Here is a 19,047-nt window from a genome sequence, read left to right on the forward strand (position 1 = left end):
GCACTTACCCCTCAGTCTGGCATGGACAATGATGGCGGCTGAGAGGAAGCGCTTGGGATGCCACTGGCTATTTGCTCCCTGGCTCTCTAGCTATCAAGCAAACAAGCGATAACCATGAGGAGAGGCTGAGGAACAATGGCAGCTGACATCAATGCCAGTGAGAAGGTGCATCCCCTGAGGGAGGGTGGGGAACATGGCAGGTGTCTTGCTCAAAGACCCTCAGAAACCTGAAGCTGGCAGTATTTGTTGAAGGTTCCACATGTAGTAATGTAGTATCTATGGCTGATCTCCCGTTGTCTTGCTTAAGAATACTCACTGAAAGCTCAGTAGTTAGCTTGGTGCCACTGCCTACCCTTCAAAGAGCAGAGATTCAGAACAAGGATTTCGAAGATCAAAATGATCTGAAAGTATTTGAACCACTGGTTGGGATTTTGAGATGTTGATAGAGGGGAGAGTAGAAGAACTTGTCTACATCCACAGTATCTTAGAGGTTTTCTGACCAAAAGCTCCCTCAAAGCTACATGGAACATTAACAGAAAATGCTCTGCTGCCTTCTCAGGAATTGTACCATTGTGACTGAATGACATTATTGAAAGATCTTGTAGAAAAGGTCACAGCTTGCCATAGCATACAATGCTAATCCTGTTGTCACCATTTGAACTGACTATTCAAAGTTTAGATGCCTCTGTAAATTGTCCCATAAATGGGATATGCAGTACAATCCTACACATATTTTGTATGAATAAAACCAAGTGAATTGAATTCAACTTACTTCCCAAGCAAGTTGTTTGGGAGGATTCCTGTTTTAAGGCTATATAGCAAGGGGACGGCATGCAAAAACTTTAAACAAACAAATAAATTAATAATTCCACTCCGTTATCGGAAATGGGCATTTATCTTTCCAGTACTGTCATATTAGTCTTTCAACCTTCAAAAGGTCATAGAAATTCCATTAAGGTTGTCCTTCTGATAAATGGCATTCAGCAGGTAAATATCTATACTATAATCCTCATTCAAAAAGAAGCAACCTCTGGGAAACCCTTATTAAAAAGACATTATGCTGCCTAACAGAAATGCAACATGTTTTTAATTTTTGCTAAAGATGATGTCACTTCAGATCCACAGAACCTTCTAACACAGACACAAAAAGTATGCTTCAGCAGGAAAATCTAATTCCTTATTCCAGTCAAAGATGCTGTACATCATACTTCCCACAGATCATAAGTATTTATAAACATGGATCACCGGTGTATATAATTACTCAGCTTCAGTCAATCCTTCCACCAGCAAAGGGGACTCTGAAGCTGTAATAGATTTGCAAGGTCAAATTTAGCGTCTAACAAATGTTGCAATTGCAAGCATTGCCATTCAGCCAAAGCACACAAATCATATTTGGCATGCAAAGCCAAAAATAACAAAAAACTCATCATCCACACCCACTAATTGATTCAAAGTAAAAATCAACCTGTCTGTTCAAGCCTGCCACACAAACATTCTCTTACCAATTTTAAATCTGTATTTCCTCAAAAGGCAGTTTAGCCTGAGAAAATGAGTCAAACTGTGATGCGCGAGATTTAACATCCCAAACCTCTCTAACTGCCAAGATGGTAGGAGTCACCCCATTCATTTTACCATGTTGATGAGAACCTAATCCCATCCATTTGGAGAGGGGATTCAAATGTAAGGATTCCAAAATGGACCTAGCTGGATAATCTAAATAGAAAAAAAATATTTGAACTACTCAGCAAATAAGCCCTGTGATACATGGCAAGACCCGGATAAATAAATCCACCTTTTCTGATTGAAGGTTGCACCCCTTTCAAAGTTTGCAAGTGCTTGCGAAGAACTGCAGTGCAACAGTGCAATATAACAAAAACAAAAAACCATTGCCCTTACCTGGACAAAGATAGTCTAACAGTGATCTATGCTCTGGTAATCTCTAGACTAGGGTACTGCAATCCACTCTACATTAGGCTGCCCTTGAAAACTGTTCGGAAGCTGCAGCTAGTGCAAAATGTAGCAGTGAGTTTAATGACAGGGACCTGACAGTCTGATTACAATTGTGGCCTGTTTGTACTGGCTGCCTATATGCTCTGAGCCCAATACAGGTTTAAGGGGCTTCTCAATGTATAATTTTGTTTTTCTGTTTTTATTTGGTTTTAAATTTTGTACTGTTAATTTTTATGATGTTTCAATATGTTTTAATGGTATAGTTTTATTGTTTTAAAATATGCTGTTGTAAACCACCCAGAAAGCCTCAGCTGTTGGGCAGTAGTGAAATTAAATGTTTAAAAATGCAAAGAGGAATGGTTGCAAGGAAATACAGTGGTACCTTGGCTCACGAATGCCTCATTTCACTACCAAATTGGGTTGCGAACAGAAATTTCAGAAAATTTTTGCCTCAGGTTGCAAACTCCACATTGGGTGACGATTGCGATCACGCCTGTCTTCCCTGCATGGGCACGATCGCGGTCGTACTGGGGGGGGGGGGGGGGGGGCCGGGGCCACAGGCGCCCGCGGGGGGGGAAAAGGGGGGCAACCACAGGGGGTTGGGGGGGGGGGGTGGCTGCAATTTTCGTTGGTCTTTGTTACTTTGTTGTTTGTCACTTTGTTTCAAATTTTTGTGATAAAAAAAATGCTTACAGAACGGATTAATCTTATTTACATTGAACCTTACAGGGAAATTTGACTTGGGTCATGACCAATTTGGGCCACGACCAGAGTCGTGGAACGGATTAAGTTCATGAGCCAAGGTACCACTGTAAATGGAAAACTCTTATCTCAACAGTTTTCAAAGGATTTGACTCTGTGGCCTACTTCTTATGGAAATACTTAGATATACTTGGTGCATTTGTGACATTAATATTTGACATAAAGAGAAACGTAAGATTATAAAAACATAAATGTCCCAAATAAGAAATGCAATATAGAGCAATTCTTGCACAACACCATTGGTTCTGCAGTTTGTCTTAAAGCAGTAAGAATAGTAGAAGCGCTAGCAATCTGCAATCTATCACATTTTATCTATGCAACTAAAATAAGATAAAAGGAAAGGTTTATTTTAGAAGAGCCTTGTCCTTTTACAGTAGTTAGTGGTAGTGACACAGTATAGCATGAGGACAGCTCATGCAAGAAATGTTTGGGTGCTTCCAGAGACAGGGCTTTTACTGCAAATAATCAGAAGACACTGTGTGGCTATTCTATCTTTTCTTTTTAAATAGATTTTTTCAATAGGAAGTGGGGAAATGAGAAGAAACAAAAAATAGAGGATGGCTGCAAACAACAGATCATGTCACTTGATCTACCTGTAAAAGGCTATGAATGGATGAATGAATGAATGAATGAATGAATGGATGAATGAGGTTCCATGCCTGCCTCCTCCAGAACCACCCTAAGAGGTAACAGAACTCAGCCAACTGTTGGAATGTGACATTTCTTTGAAAGAAGTTAATTGTTAAGAGGTGCAAGACAAAAGGTTGACTTCCTGAAATAAATTTGGAACATTTGCCTTTAAAATATTGCAGAATAACAACATTCCACATTATATTTCACTATATTAATAAATGATAAATACATTTAATAAATAAATCAAGGCCTGGAGGAACGTTGTCCGTGGGGTTGCGATGAGTCGGACAAGACTTCGCGACTAACAACAACATCGTTAATAAATACATATATTCTATCTATTTTGGCTGATAAATGGTATAAAATATTCTAAATATATAAATAAAATGTACAGATTAAAACTTTCCTCCTCATATCTTTGAGTTGTTATAGGAAAGAATTGGGTACTTGGGTTACATCCCCCCTCCCTTCTTCCTGGCAGGCCTCTTTACCAGTAAGAACTGCACAGCAGGCAGGATGTCAACAGATGCCATTTCCATGGCATGGAAGATAAGCTATGAGAAAAGCCACACTGGATGCCTACCTAGTATATAACTGCTAATTACAAAAAGGGGAAACCATTCAATTTGGCATAGCTTCACTGAACAATCGATGGAATAAAGAACTTCTGCTATAGCTGGAATATGCCACATCACATGCCATGGTTTGTTGCTGGGATAATTGCTGGGTTGTTTAGCCCTTAAGCAATAACATACTAAGCAACCTATAAAGGAGTCATTCATAGGTTGCTGATTAAAAGTGGAAGTGTTAGGCATATGGGAAGCATCAAACTCAATCTCTCTCACTCATGCCCAACAGCCGATGGGTTATTTAACCCATCGGCTGTAGTGTCATGTACTTTCTGTGTCTACCCCTTTCCTATCCCTTATAATCAAACTGTAACAAGGAATTTGCAGTACATGAAAAGTACAAACATAGCTTTGGGTGGGAGCACGTGAGTGGAGAAATTGGCTGTTAAAATAGTTTTAAGGAAACTGAAAAATAGAAAAAAGAGGCACAAGAGCCATGCTCTGGTGGAGGGAGGTAAACAATGATAGCAACTCAGGTATCCAATGGATGTCAAGGTGGTAAATCTGTCTGGTTAGTGAGGTGGAGACTAGCAGTGCAATCCTTTATGTGTCTACTCAGAACTAAGTCCTACTGATTTCAATGAAACTTATTCCGACCTCAGTGTATATAGGGTCATGGCTTAAACATTTCATAGAGGTTATTAATTTTACATTTGAGTTGGAGGATATGTTTTCCCCAAACATCACAATGCATCTATCAGTCTTTTAAAATGATTGTACTTGAATATTTTATGTTGTACAATAATATCAATTGGTATATTACTATTGTGTATGTATAATATTGTAGAATATCAACTCTATATTATTCCAATATTCATAATTAAAGAAAAATGTTATAAATTCCTAACACATCTCTTAACACCTTTTATTTCCTTCAGCTTAAATTTCACTTACCAAAAAACACGAATTACTGTATCTTGGAACTCCATCAGTCCAATATGAAAGGAAATGTGTGTCCATAAACTGGCTTCTTCCAATCCTAAGGGACAGCCATGTGGGAAGGAATACTTAAATGTACCACTGGCTCAATACCGGCCGAGAAATCCTGGGAGTTGGACATTTTTGTACCTAAATAAGGTCTGTGTTCTTATTCTTTAAGGTACCATTACAAGTCTAGTGACTGAACTTCTGTGTCTGGGTGTCTGCTACAACACACTAAGATGGAATTAGTCCAGACAGAAATAAATGCTGCTAGAGATATTTTTAGGAACACATTGGGAGAGAGGAAGGGGGGGGCAGGATCAAGTATGCAGTTACACAAGGCAGACTTTTCTTCAGGCCATGCAGGTGTTTCCAAGGTAGAAAGCAAAGGGAGTAGGTGAGTAGAGGTTTTATATAATGAATGCTGTCAGCATTTAGGATAAAGAAATATTTGTCATTGAGTATCCTTCTGTTATATATACCTCAAACCAGCAGACTTCAGGCTTGCAGGATTCACCTTTATTAGAACCCGAAGTTCCACCAACCAAAAACCAGGTACAAAACTTATTTATACAGAGTGAAAAAAAAATCCAGAGTCCACGAATTTGTTTTGACTGCAAGAACTGAACAAAGCTCACACAGAACTTCTACAGAAAAATCCACCAACTCAGAGTAACTCTGATCTTACATTATTTCAGCTGTGCAACTGTGGAGGTGGGGGAAAGGTGGTCATTTGGTTGCTATTATTAAACAAAGGGGCATCATGAAACCTTAGGAACTGGCTCCAAATTCAGTCAACCAGAGATCTCCCACTAGTTCCAACTCTGCTTTCTGCCCATTAATGCTGCATTAGCCTCACCGAAGCCTTTGGGGCACAGATGAAACGGCACTGAATCACGCATACTACCTCATGTTTACCCAGGATTTGTCCTTAGTTAAGGATGCTGAAAGACCAATTAAGCCGTGGTGGCAAATTACTGGGACAAAAGAAGCAAAAAGAGGCCTCCGTCTGGCAAGGACAAGAATGTGCAAAGAAAACTTCAGCTACTGGGCAGTATAGAAACTAACTGAAATAGATTTCACTTATTTTAGTTATAGCCCGCTTTTTTCTTAAACAAACTCCAAGTGGCTTACGTCGTTCTCCTCCCGCTGCTCTCAGTCTTATCCCCGTAACAACAACCCTGTGGGGCAGGCTGGGGTCAGAGTCGGTGCCTGGCCCAGAGCCACACACACCTGGCTCCAGGGCCTCATGGGGACCAGAACCCGGGCCGCCCGAGTCCCAGTCGTGTGCTGCAGGCCGCCTCCCTCCCTCTCCCCGCAGCAAGTATGCCTGAACGATGCCCTCCCCGGCCCGCGAGGAACCAAAAGGTGCCTAGGCAGCGAAATCCCGGCAGCCCCGCAGGAATCCCCGAGCGGCCACTGGCTGCCTGGCTCTGACGACAGCACTGCGCAGGCGAGGTCCGGGCTCGAGTCGGCACAGCAGCGGCAGGGTTACATCCGGGTCCCAGCCGTTCTAAACAGTCACTTACGCAACCACTCACAACAACAGGCCGGCTAAACGAGCGCGCGCGCATCTCCTCTCAGCCTCCCCCTCCGCCGCAATTTATAGTCCTTTAAGCAGGCGGGTGCAACAAGAGCGTTATCTCCATTCCGACCCGTTCGCTCTCCATTGCACGGCGAGGATTGGTTATCAGGGCCGGAGGGCGGGCCATGCGGAACCAGCCTGGATAGCCATTGGGCGGAGAGCTTGTGTGGGTGTTCTGTGATTGGTCGGCAGGCGGGCCAGGGCTTGGTGCGGGGGGAGAAGCCATTGGCTGGAAAGTAGGTTAGTGGTGCGACGTTCAGTGGCAAGCCAGGCGGAAAGTAGGTCAGGTACAGGGGCTGCTTTCGCCGGGCGTCGCTTCCCTGGCTACAGAGCGCGCCATTGTGAGGGGGGGCCCTGCCTTGACCCCCCTGCCCTTCTGCAGACGGTGAGGCACGGGGGCTGCGGGTGGCGGAGGCATCCTGCCCGCCATCGGCTTGGGGATTGGGGTCGGGGCGGCGGTGAGGACGGGCGGGACGGAGGGGATGGTGGAGGAGATCCCGGTTTAATGACCCAGAGCTGGAGAGGGGATCCCTGTTGAGGAAAGGCGCTGATGCGGACCTCGGGAGAGGGAGCCCCGGTGGGTTCCTGCCAGGCTTTGGTGGTGGCGGCTTCCCTCGCGGCGGCATGTTGTCTCCGCCGAGTCCCCGTGCAGGTGGGCGTCGGAGAGCGCGCTGGTGTTTGTGTATTTGTGTGTGCAGTGTGTCCTAATAGCTAGGCGCACGCCGGCGCTCGCATACAAGAAAGCTTGTGCCACAAGCATAAATGTGTGACTCTTCGAGGCGCTACGAGACGTTTGGTTGCTCCTGCTGCAGCGGACTGTCCCGCTGGATGCACACGGGAGCCCGTTCCTCCTTGGGGTTTCCAGATCAATGCATTGGCTGATAAAAGGGAGCCGAGGAGGAGAGGTGTGTGTTGATGTGCATAAGTATCACACACGTATCCTCTTACGTGTGTCTGGGCTGTATTGCTGGGGCATCGTTCAGGGGAAATCAGGAAATGGAATTAGATTCTCTTCCTCTCTGAGAGTTTATTTACACAGTGTTGTCCTTAAAAAACCCGTAGACGTACAAGGTCAATTCTGTGACATTTTGGGCAAAGCTTGCTTCAAACAAAAACCCGGTCCAGAACAATGGAGTTTTACAGTTTTATTTATATAAAGTTATTATTAGGCGATCTTTAAACCATGGAATGGAAAATGTAACTCCGTTGTGGTAGTGGTGAAGGTGTTGTTGCTGTTGTCGTTGTCGTTTTAATTTGACAAATGAAGGCAGATGGCTGACAAATAAGTGTTTAGTAAAGCTGATCTTGTTTGCTTTTAAAACTTTGCACAGATACTGCAATGAATATTGACTGTTAATGTTAAAGCATAACTCATGCAAACTTAGTAGAAGTGTAGGAGGGACAAAACATCAGTTGCTGTTGTTCTCCAGAAGAAAAACATGTCTATTGGAAGCACAGTCTTGCTGATTTCAATGGGACCTAATTTCCTAGTAATTGTACATAGCGTACAGTTTTAGCCCCATTTTGATCAACTGAGATATCACATGCACTTTGTAATATGTTCTGGTCCAATTCAGATTTATGAGAAGGACAAAGCATTTTATGCTAATTAAAATGACTCATCCTGCTCATAAATCTCAACTAGATTCTGTGGTAGTTTGAGTAAACATTTGTGTTTTGTATCTGATCTAATTGAGAGACTGTTCATCAACTATATCCCACTTTTAAAACCTGTATAACATTTTGTTTAATTTTAACTTAGTTTCCAGCATTTGTTTGCTAGAATTTTGATATTTCAGTTGATGGATAATGATGATAACCTATTTCACAGCTTTTCCTAAATATAAGAGGATTTCTGAGCCCCATACTTACGTTAGTCCAAATAGGTGTTGGTATATATATAAAAGTAAAAATTTTGATATTTCAGTTGATGGATAATGATGATAACCTATTTCACAGCTTTTCCTAAATATAAGAGGATTTCTGAGCCCCATACTTATGTTAGTCCACATAGGTGTTGGTATATATAAAAAAGTAAAAATTGCTGGTATACCATAAAGTTCAAGAAACTAATAGTTGAGAGAGGAGATCAACATATTCTGGCTGGGAAAGGGAGAAATAGTTCTGTGCCTGGTGGACAAGTTCTTATTAGTAATTGATGAAACTTCCACTGCAGTGCTGTAACAGCATTGCTACTTAATACAATCTTGACTATTTGGAAATAAATTCTACTGTGTTCATTGTGACTTGCACGTTTAGGGCTACAACTTAATAATTGTCCACATATGCTAACTTACTGACTGCAAATCAAATGGTGTTTGCACCTCTGTTCATGCAGTAAGAGTATTGTCATACATTAGTAATGACATACAGTTTTATGTATATGATCTCAGCTTGGAGAATCTGGGATATAAAATTCCCAGATTTTCAGTATAGTGCTTTGGCTCTGTATGCAGAGTGGTGTATTGGAGCCCAGTCTTTGCTTATATGATAAAAGGCAACATAAAAAGAAGCTATTAAAATGAAAGATTGGTGGTTGCTCTGGCAGTGGCATAAGCAATAAAAAGGAATGTGTGTGTTTAAATATTTAAATGGTCTATTTAAGATTATTTTGCCAGGATTTAATATCTTGCTACTTTTTTGGTTAAGTATTTGACATAGTGGGAAATACTGAATTAATTCTAGTGATGTTTAGCACTTACATAGTACTTCAAGAGTATTCTAAGTGCTTTTTATAACATTTCAGTAATCCTTAATGACAACCTTGTACGCTATCAATATTCCGTATTATCCCTGTGGCACAGGTGAGCTGAGGCTAAAAGAGAGTGGTTGTCTAAGTCCACATCATTAGTAGTTGAGGATTTCGAACCATGGACTTCCTAATTCATAGCTCAGTCTTCTAGCCAGTATGTTAGCTCTCTTTATCCTTCACATTAGTAGGTCTTTTTAACTATTAGATATAGATGATGTAGTGACTCTACTTCTTTTTCACTTATATGACCTATGCACAATATTAGCAATAAAGCTAAAATAATAAAAGCATTTTTAGAATTTAAGCCAGTTCTTTGGACTGTAGGTCACCTAGTACATCGCCTGCAGACGATGGCCTCTGCATATCTTGAAGGAAGATTTTGTAAGCTCTCTGTTTGAACAATGCCTCTCTCCTTGTGGTGCTGGTCAAGTGGAGAACGTAATCCATTATGTCTTCCACTGCCCCATTTACAGTAAAATAACGGCCAAATTACTAAAGGTAGAAGCACTTAAGGGCTCTGACCTTGAAAAACTGCTTTATCTTCTTGCTGATGTGTTTCTGTTAGCAACCAAGTTGCCATTTTTGCTCTGCTGTCATTTAAACTTAGAAAGAAATTCTTAAATTCTTAAGTTGTAGCATTGGTTCTATTTTGTTTAACTCTTATATCTATATTCTTACTTTATTTCAAAATTCCACAATTTCACTGTTTTATTATTATTATTCTATGGCATTTTATCGTATGTTTATGTTGTGGTTTACAACAATAAACTTATTTACTATATACTTGCATTGTATATATAGTTGACTGAGCTGTATCTGTTCTCAAATTTTAGATCCCTTAAACTTTCATAAGGTACATAACATGAGTTCTTTAAGGCAACTGGGCAGGAACAATGTCTATAAAAGAAGAGGAGCAAATTACATATATCAAAGGAATTAGGCACATTTGAAGCAGTGGTGCAGATTTTCTGGAAATTTTAGAACTGGAAACTTATCCAATGCAAATTAGGTTATTATACCTAGAACTATTTGCATAGAAACATTTCTAGTTTGCATTGTAAAATGTTCTGATGCTCTAGACAGGATACTGTAATTTGATGCAGTTTGCACCGGGGTGCACATGTTATCCTCCTCCAGATAGTTTGACTGAAGTTGAGAAGAACCATAGGTCAAAATATCTGGGAGGGCCATATTGTCAACCCTTCCTTATAGATTTAGTAAGCAGCAAAACTTTACAAAGGTACCCGTGGTATTTTTTTTTATCTCAATATATGACAAATATTTGACCTGAATTATTTTAACAGTGCTTAAACCAAGTTGACGCCTACTGAGTAGATGTACTTTTTTCTGATGCATTTTATTATAGCTTATTAAGGTGGAAGTTTTAATTACATTTAGGGTACAATTCATTGGGGGTGCCCATAGTCCTCCAATCTCAGATTATAAGCATCCTATACAGAGCTGGAGGATAATGAATTGAGGGTCACCTCTGTGCTCCTCCTTTTCTGCAAAGCAGCTAGACTGCTGATTTTGGCCATCTGACTGTGGTGCTTCAGAGAGGGAGGGCAGGGGGGTGAGGTGCTGCCTAGCTATGCTGTATCTTGATGAAATCAGTCTCTTCCCTTCCCTGTCCCATCCCCTAAACTCCTTCTCTGACATTGCTGTTATGACCTTGGAGAAACTCTCCCTTGAGTGGGGGAGCAGGATAGGAAGATGGATCCTCTAATCTGAGGAGGTCAGTGTCATGTGTCCCCCCCCCCCCCATTTTGGACCTGAGAAATCTTATGGTTGTCTAGGTGCTGTCTAGGAGTCGTTAGATGTAAGCACCATTCAATTGTAGAATCTCTTATCTGAAAACACATGGTTACAATTTTGCTCTCACCTGGAAATAAGTCAATTTTAAATACTTTCCTCTAAGCATTAAAAAGCATATATTTAACTTTGAACTTTCGCTGGTCCCTATATAAAGCAGTTAATATGATATCCTCAGTTCACATAATGGTTGCCAGTGGGTTGGAGTTAATTACCTTGGGAAGTCACCATGCTGCTGATCAGAGAAGTATTTGTTTGTAAATAAGACTAGGTGAATGCTCCAGCTTTATATCATGGAAAGCAAACATCTAGCACAAACATCATAATGGCAATTGTGTACATACTTATTTGTCCTGCTGAACTTGATGGGAATTTAATTTCTGAGTAAAAATGAATAGAATACTACTGTAAACAAGCAAGACTAGAATTCAAAAGGCAGGAAGCATGGGGAGGAGTGAATAATAGCTTGCTGCTTTTTGGATTAAAAACAAAAATAAACTGTTGTTGGATTAGCCCTCTAGCACTGTGATAGCATGGAGGGGAACGTACAACCACCATTTAAAAAGCCAGTTCCAAGAATAGTATGGGCAGAGGGCAGGAGGCATTGTGTCTCATCTCTAATGCCACAGGCACTATCCAGTAAGAGCCTGCCATGCTCATGCAACCGCATCCCACACAGCACTCACATTAGCAATTAGTGCTCTTGTGTGGAGGATAAAGAATAATTGCCAATAACAAAATAGTGTAGTTTAAGTGCTAAAAACATAAAATATTGCTGCAACGTAAGAAGATATATGCTGGATCAGACCTAGAGTCCCTCTTACCCTGCATTGTGTTCACACTGTGGCCAACCATCTGCCCATGGGAACCCACAAGCAGGACATGAGTGCAACAGGGCCCTCCTGCCCTTGTTTCCCAGCAACTGGTGTACATGGGTTACTGTCTCTGATACTGGGGGTAGCATAAAGCCATCAGGAAGGAAATACTACCTTTAGGGGAGATTCCTGTATCCTATTCAACAAATTAGTTGTATATAGTGTCAGGGTCCTCACATTGCAAGAGCCATGGTGCTTTGTTATCATTGTTGGTCTGTTGTATTTTCCAGACCCAATCATGGTGTATCTGTGTGGTGCCTTTGTTTTCCCAAAACCATGAAGAGAATCAATGGTCTTTTCTAAGGTCTCCCTGCTTCACCATTGCTTCTCCAGTCATTGGATCTGGGCTTTTCATTTTAACATTGTTGGTATGAAAACGCCATAGAGTCCTGGGGAAAGAATGACCATGGAAGTGGCTATACTTTCTCTACTATTCTCAGCTCCTGAGCAACACATGCATCATGAACTGCTTTATTCCTGTTGGCTGAACTATATGCCCATCTCTCTGTTAACTTGGGTAAAAGCAAGGATGGAAAGCGGGGAGGAATAGTTCCTTTGGGGCCTGGAATGGTTAGGAAGCATTGCAGAGATGCAGAGATGCCAAAGTGGGAGAAGAGGGAAGACCTCCTGGAAAACCTCAGCGGACAGATCAGGCCAAGGGTGCTGAATTCCATAGGGACCCTGGCTGTATTGTACTATAAACTGACCATTTGCAGGATTACTGAATGTAGTGAAGTCAATGTGCTCAGGACTGGGGTGCAAAGGTAAAACTATAATTCTAGTACTCCAAGTAAAAATATCACTTGATGTAGCTATACTTGCCCTAAAACACTTATTTGATTTGAGACCCTGTTGCAACTCAAATTCCAGGTTTATCGCTACAAACCATGGAATTCAAAGTAAAATATAGTAGAACAGGTAATACACTATCATTGCAACACTATCCATCCTTCAGTTTGCTTTGTCTCAGCTTCTGAGTTACCCAAATAGAGCACTTTATCACAATGTTGGAATTCTGTAAAATGCAGCAGGAGTACATCCCTCTGCATCTAGCAAGACTCCAGATTCCTCTGTAGAAAATTTTCATCAGGATGCTTATCAGATGTATTTCAGTACCCATACCTGATATGTAGAGAACTTTAAAAAAATAATCCTTCTATGCATGAGGAAAGTATCAGGAAGGTTAGGAAGGAAGATTAACAGTTATAGAATAACACTGAATGTTTCTTTTCACAGTGTACAATACCAATCATAGCTCAACACCAATTGTGCCTTGAAAGTTTTGGAAGGCTATAACAAATCCTAATGGTAGCACAAAAGAAATTCTTCATATTTTCCTTTTTTTATTCAGTTGGATAAAGGGGGTTAGTTAGGGAACACATTTCTTTAGATTTTTGGTAGCATGAGAAATCAAGTCTGTTAATTATCAAGTTATATCACCATGAAGAAGACAGTAGTCTTATATGCCTCAGAGGGGAAGTAAGTCCCACAGACTCACTGGGACATACCTCTGATCATATATATATATATATATATATATATAGAGAGAGAGAGAGAGAGAGAGAGAGAGGGATGGAGGGATGGAGGGAGGATTGTGTTGTTCTTCTATTAAATAGATCATACAGGCAGCCTTTAAAAGATCCATAATAATCATATTGTCAGTCAGTCATTCTTAAAAGTAATGGATATTCAATTTGAAAGGTTGTATGGATGGTAGCTCTCAGAAACCTCTTCTGTCATTCTTTGTTATCAAGGACTGCATCATGAGCTGTTGTGAGGAGAGAACAGGAGAATAAGCATTTTACTTACCCTTTCAGCAGTTAAAAAGAACTTCTTGAAGCAGTTTCCAGCATAGGTTGAACACCTGAAGTATGTATGAATGAGTGAATGTGGGAAGGTTAAGTGACGCTCCCCACTGCAGCACACACATAAAATGAAAGGAAAAGCTTACCTCCTACTGAAGTAAATTGAAAAATCCAGCATTCCCCTCTCTGCCTAACTCTTGATGGTGCGTGGGTATGCACTTAACTAGTTTATGTTGCCATTGGCATTTATCTCACTGTTATGCATAGAATGCCCAAAGTTAATGTTTTTCCCCTGTTATGAATTCCAGCTGTGCTGTCTTATACAGCTCTCTTTTCTTTAGATGTCAGTTGATACTGGCTGGCTACAAGCTCAGTATTTTCTCTCATCTTCACAGAGAACACGTAACCATCCATGTTGCTGGCATGTTAGTGTGATGCATGAACTTGGTAAAAAAAGGCAGGAAGATGGCAAATGCTGTCTTCTATCTGGCATAGTGACCACCATGTCACCCTACAAAAGTAGGTCTGTAGTTAGGGAACTCCTTTCAGATTACCCCTTTGCAAAAGGGGAGTTTCCTATTTTTATTCTCTGTAGCTGGCTTTAGCTAAAGTTCTGGAGAGCTGAATTAGCTATTTGCCCCATCTTAATAAAAGTACATAGACTGTGGGTGAGTCTGTGGCACAGGGATGAATGCATGCACTGCATGTAGAATGTCACAGTTTCCATTTTAATGGGTTCCATGCTTGCTGCACTGGAAAGGGCCTGTGCCAGTAGTCAAAGTAGGCAAACTGGGCTAAATTGACCAAGGTCTTACTTGTCTAAGCGGCATCCTGTGTTCAGTGGCATGACATGATCAATGTATGATCTTCACTCTTCCAATATATTTAGAAGTATTTGGAGCAAGATTTGGACGAATGCACTAACTAATATTCCAGATAGGTATTTTTTTTTCTTTTTAGAACATTTAATCAGTTTATAATGTGAAAAGGAAGATCATAATATATTATAATTGGCACTCAATAACTTGATACTTAGGATATCTAAAAGTAGAGCAAAAATGTTTTTGACCTTTGCAGTACATCTAAAGGAGAACATCCCCTTTGCACTGCTTTTGGCAACAAGTAATACCTAAAACTAGCTATTAACTCCATTACACTGTCAAATTCTTGGCAATCCTTCAACAATGAATATACCCCTCCCACTGGTAAGATTTGTTTAAACAGTTGATAATTTTCTCCTCTTTTATCTTTCTCCTATTTTCTTATAAACAAACCAATGTGTAATGCTGTGTACAAAAGTCATTTTTAAAGAAGAATAACAAGTCACTTCCAGGGCATCTTTTTGCACATACAACGGCAATGAGTAGTAGTTGGCATACAGAGACTTGGTAACCTTTTCAGCCTCCTGCTATTTGAGAAGGCTGGTATTAAGATTCTCAGCAGCCGATATGTTTCCAAGTCAGCTGCAGGAGCTGGAACAGCTTGTGATACTGGTTTTGTGCCACACTGTAGTGTGCTGGTTTAATTTCTAGTAGGAGTGATGCCAGTGGGCTACTCCTAGAACGAACAATATCACCTGTGAATGACATATCCCATTTTAAAGTTCTTGTAACCTCATTCACAACTGATCCAGGGATAGCTGTTCACAGTGAATTTAAACTCACATTTTTTGTGATGAGACAAGGTCTGCCCTTTCTGTATAAATAATGCAAACAGCATATATTATTAGGGGTAGGTGTTATTATTAGGATTTATCTGGTATATAAAAACAGGTATTAGAAATTAATAAGCCTTAAAATCTCCCATCTATGTTTATTGTTTCCATATAACAAGATTAATTGCTAGCTATAACCCCTTGTAATGATACACATTGTTCACATTATTTGCTTTTCTTCATTGTAAATAGCACAGGTGTGCTTTTTCCTATTGTAATAAATTTGTGGCCAATAAATGTCCTTGAGGATGAAGTGGTTAATTCCAAATGTGTATCAAGCATCACTTCTTACACATTAAAATGCTTTAGTGATGCTTTCCAGATTCTTGAAGTGTTTATTTGGGATGTTACTGAAAGTGAATATGTTATCTCTGTCTATATTTGATATACAAATATTTTTCTTTGATTTATTGTACTTCTTTCTGTTTAAACATATATGTTTACAAGCAAGTACCAAACTTAACATCCTAGCCTCTTTGCATTCTTTTTGTTCTTTCTATAAACCCAAATTTGACTTAGAAGTAGTATCTTCTGAATATCTGCTTATACACTCTCAACATGTTCTCTTCATAGTTTATCTTGCCCATTAGATCCATAGAAAATAGTGTTTCATAGGATATGACACTAACAATGGTTTAATGTAACATGAGTAATTCGTAGTCGTGTGCGCTTCCATTTTCTTCCTCTGGCATGGTGGTGAAGAGGAAATTGGAAACTTTCATATCTGTTTTCAGTCAATCACAGTTTGAACTCAAATGGACTGTGATTAATCTAAGCTATGACTCAAGAAAACAAGATATATTCATAAGTCACTGACCGGTTGGCTTGTTTTCACTAAGCCATAGTTCAAACTAATCACAATTTGTCTGGGTTTCTAGTATCTGCCCAGTTTTCTGTGATTTCCTCCTTCCATCTCAGCCAACCTATTTTAGCAGGTCCACCCCCCCCCCCGCGACTTTCTGAGAAACATTGGGAAGAGAGGGGCTCTAGGGACTGGTATGGAGAAGATGGATGAGAAAGCAATCTTCTGCCCTTCTCCATCCATAGATGGTTCTCTAGAGCTGCTGTGGTGTAGTGGTTAAGAGTGTGGGACTGGGTCTCAGGAGATCTGGGTTCTAGTCCCCACTTGAACCCAGTGTGTTTGGCACCCATGGAGCCAACTGGGTGACTTTGGACCAACCACAGACTCTTAGCCCAGCCCACCTCACAGGGTTGTTGTTGTGGGGATAAGATTGAGAGCAGGAGGATGATGGAAATTGTCTTGAGTTTCTTGTTCGGGAATAACGGTGGGATGTAGATATAAGAAATAAATAAAGCTGACCCAGTGTATTTGGCTGTAAATCTGGAACTAAATTCAACTTCATATTTTCCACTGCAGTTGGATCTTAATTACCTAGTGAGTGCAGTTGTTCAAGTTAATTACTGAATGGAAGGCCAGGGGACCTGCACTCCAGTCCTTGTATTCCCTCTCTTCTTCTCACACACACTTGCTGAACATGAGGAGAGCCCTATGAGCATTTGATGGGTCTTTGCTGGAAATGCTTCAGGTGATATGGACCTGCTGTTTGATCCAGTCAGCGAGTGCTTGTATTCTTGGGTGGTACCATGGATCTGTGCACATACCATTTTGCAAAGCATAGGAACTTAGACCACATGAGCAGTCATGTAGCTCCTGATGTATTTTCCCACAATCCCTAGAATATCAAAGTGTAATTGGCAGGGATGAAAAAGGTTTCTGAGCTGCTGGAGAGCCGCTGTTGCCAAAGTGCAAAGCAGACAGGATAGGGTTAGGTGAAGCAGTGGTGCTATCAGTTACAAGACATTTTCATATGCCCTTATCCTGTGTTTTCCATCTGAATGTACATCTATTATATATTTGGGCAATGCGTATTGGATTCATAGCTACAGTTTTCAAAAGACTGAAATAAATAGCATGCTAATCTATAACAGCGGGAGCAGGCAACTGGCAAATGTATGTTTCTTTAGTATTGCCTGAAGAATTATTTTTAATGAGCATTGCGATGATGTGAATAAAGCCATTATTTGTCAAGTGGGAACTTGCCATTGTGGGTTTATAAATACCTGGAGAGTGGGTTATTCATACCGTTTGCTCATATAATACGGAAAAGTGTGCACAGTTCTGCATCTTGCTCTAGAGTAGGCTGGTTGCCTATGTGGTTACATGCATTTACCCTCTTGGTAAACTGATTACCTAATATTGTCTTCCTGAAAAAGTTGCCCTCAAGGTGTTTTGGACTTTAACTCCCATCAGCCCCAGCTAGCATGGCCAACAGACAAGAAAGCTGGGAGTTGTCCAAAATATTTTGAGGATACTGTGTTGGGGAAAGCTAATCGTATGATTCTATTCATGCCTACTCAAAAGTAAACCTGAGTTCAGCAAAGCACGCTTCCAGTTGATTAATGTAGGGTTGCAATTGACATATTTTTTATCAAAAGTCACATAACACTCTAAGGCTGTGTTCTTGAGTACACTTATTAGTGAGCATGTTGCATTGAACTTGGTGCTATGGAACTGTAATCTAAGCACACTTCCTTAGAAGTAAGTCTCTTGGAATCGGTAGTTTAATGTTCTGGTAAAGTTGACTAACATTGCACTGTCAAGTTTATTAAATGAATGTGCTATGTCTGATCACCTCAAAATATGTTGTATTAAACTAACAACTGAGGATATGCTTTGTAGCATTCAAGGATTTACATGCTTAGGGTGCAATCCTTGAAGTGCATGTTCAAACAGAAAAAAGTTTTGTAATTCTCAGCCCCCTCAATTGCTCATAAATAATAAATAAAGCACATTTTAAGGGAAGTGACCATTTGATTTCTGTAATGGGTCTTGTGTTTAGAGACAGCTAGTCAGTCTCACCTTAATGTTTAGGAAATAATTTGATTTGGCACACTTGATAATCTGAAAGTAATATGGAGAGGGTTTAAACACAGAAAGGTGTGTAACTGGTATAAAACTTTGCATTGTTGAAGTCATCTCATGCAACAGTTTAATTTAGTTTTAAACTATGCTTTCAAGATGTCTTTCAGCAGATTAATGCAAAGCACTATTTCATATTCAGAATGATTCCCAATTCATAGCAATAGAACAAGACTTTTAAATAGAATGAATGCTGTTTCAGAACCAAAGTTTACATAGGGTCTGAAAGCTAAGTAGGAAGCATTCCTACTAAGGCATAAGACATAGTAAGTTTTGTGAGACTTACTTTTGAGTAAATGCTTGAATTTGGTATGTGACTGCCCCTACTTATGTGTTTTATAGCTCAGTAGTTCTACCTATGCAGCTATTACCCTATAGCTTGTGGTATATGTGTTATGCCCTGTGATTCCTCCATTAATTTTATTATCATAGCATACCAGTGAAGCTAAACTGGAAGGTTGGAAACCTCATGCATATCTCTTATATTTAACTTCAGAGAAAATACAGATGTATTCACAAACATGCTGTGGGGTGGGGTGGGGTGGGGGGAACTTAATACTATCTTGGATTTTTCCTGGGTTAGCATTCACTTGTGGTAGACTTTATATATTTAGGCATTAAAAATAACCCTGATATCATCGTCACCCCAAATATTTAGAAGCGTGTTT

General features: G+C 40.3%; 1 protein-coding gene across 1 annotated transcript in view; it reads left to right on the top strand.

Annotated features, from left to right (window-relative positions):
- Positions 1-6,712: 6,712 nt before the first annotated feature.
- The window catches only part of ARNTL (aryl hydrocarbon receptor nuclear translocator like), a 56,919-nt gene continuing 44,584 nt past the window's right edge, over positions 6,713-19,047 (top strand). The window contains exon 1 of the mRNA XM_044425640.1: positions 6,713-6,865. The gene's annotated coding sequence lies outside the window, so the exon portion shown is untranslated. The remainder of the gene's footprint in view (positions 6,866-19,047) is intronic.

This window comes from Varanus komodoensis, unplaced genomic scaffold (assembly GCF_004798865.1).
Source record: "Varanus komodoensis strain SLA01 unplaced genomic scaffold, ASM479886v1 scaffold16, whole genome shotgun sequence".
NCBI lineage: Eukaryota > Metazoa > Chordata > Lepidosauria > Squamata > Varanidae > Varanus > Varanus komodoensis.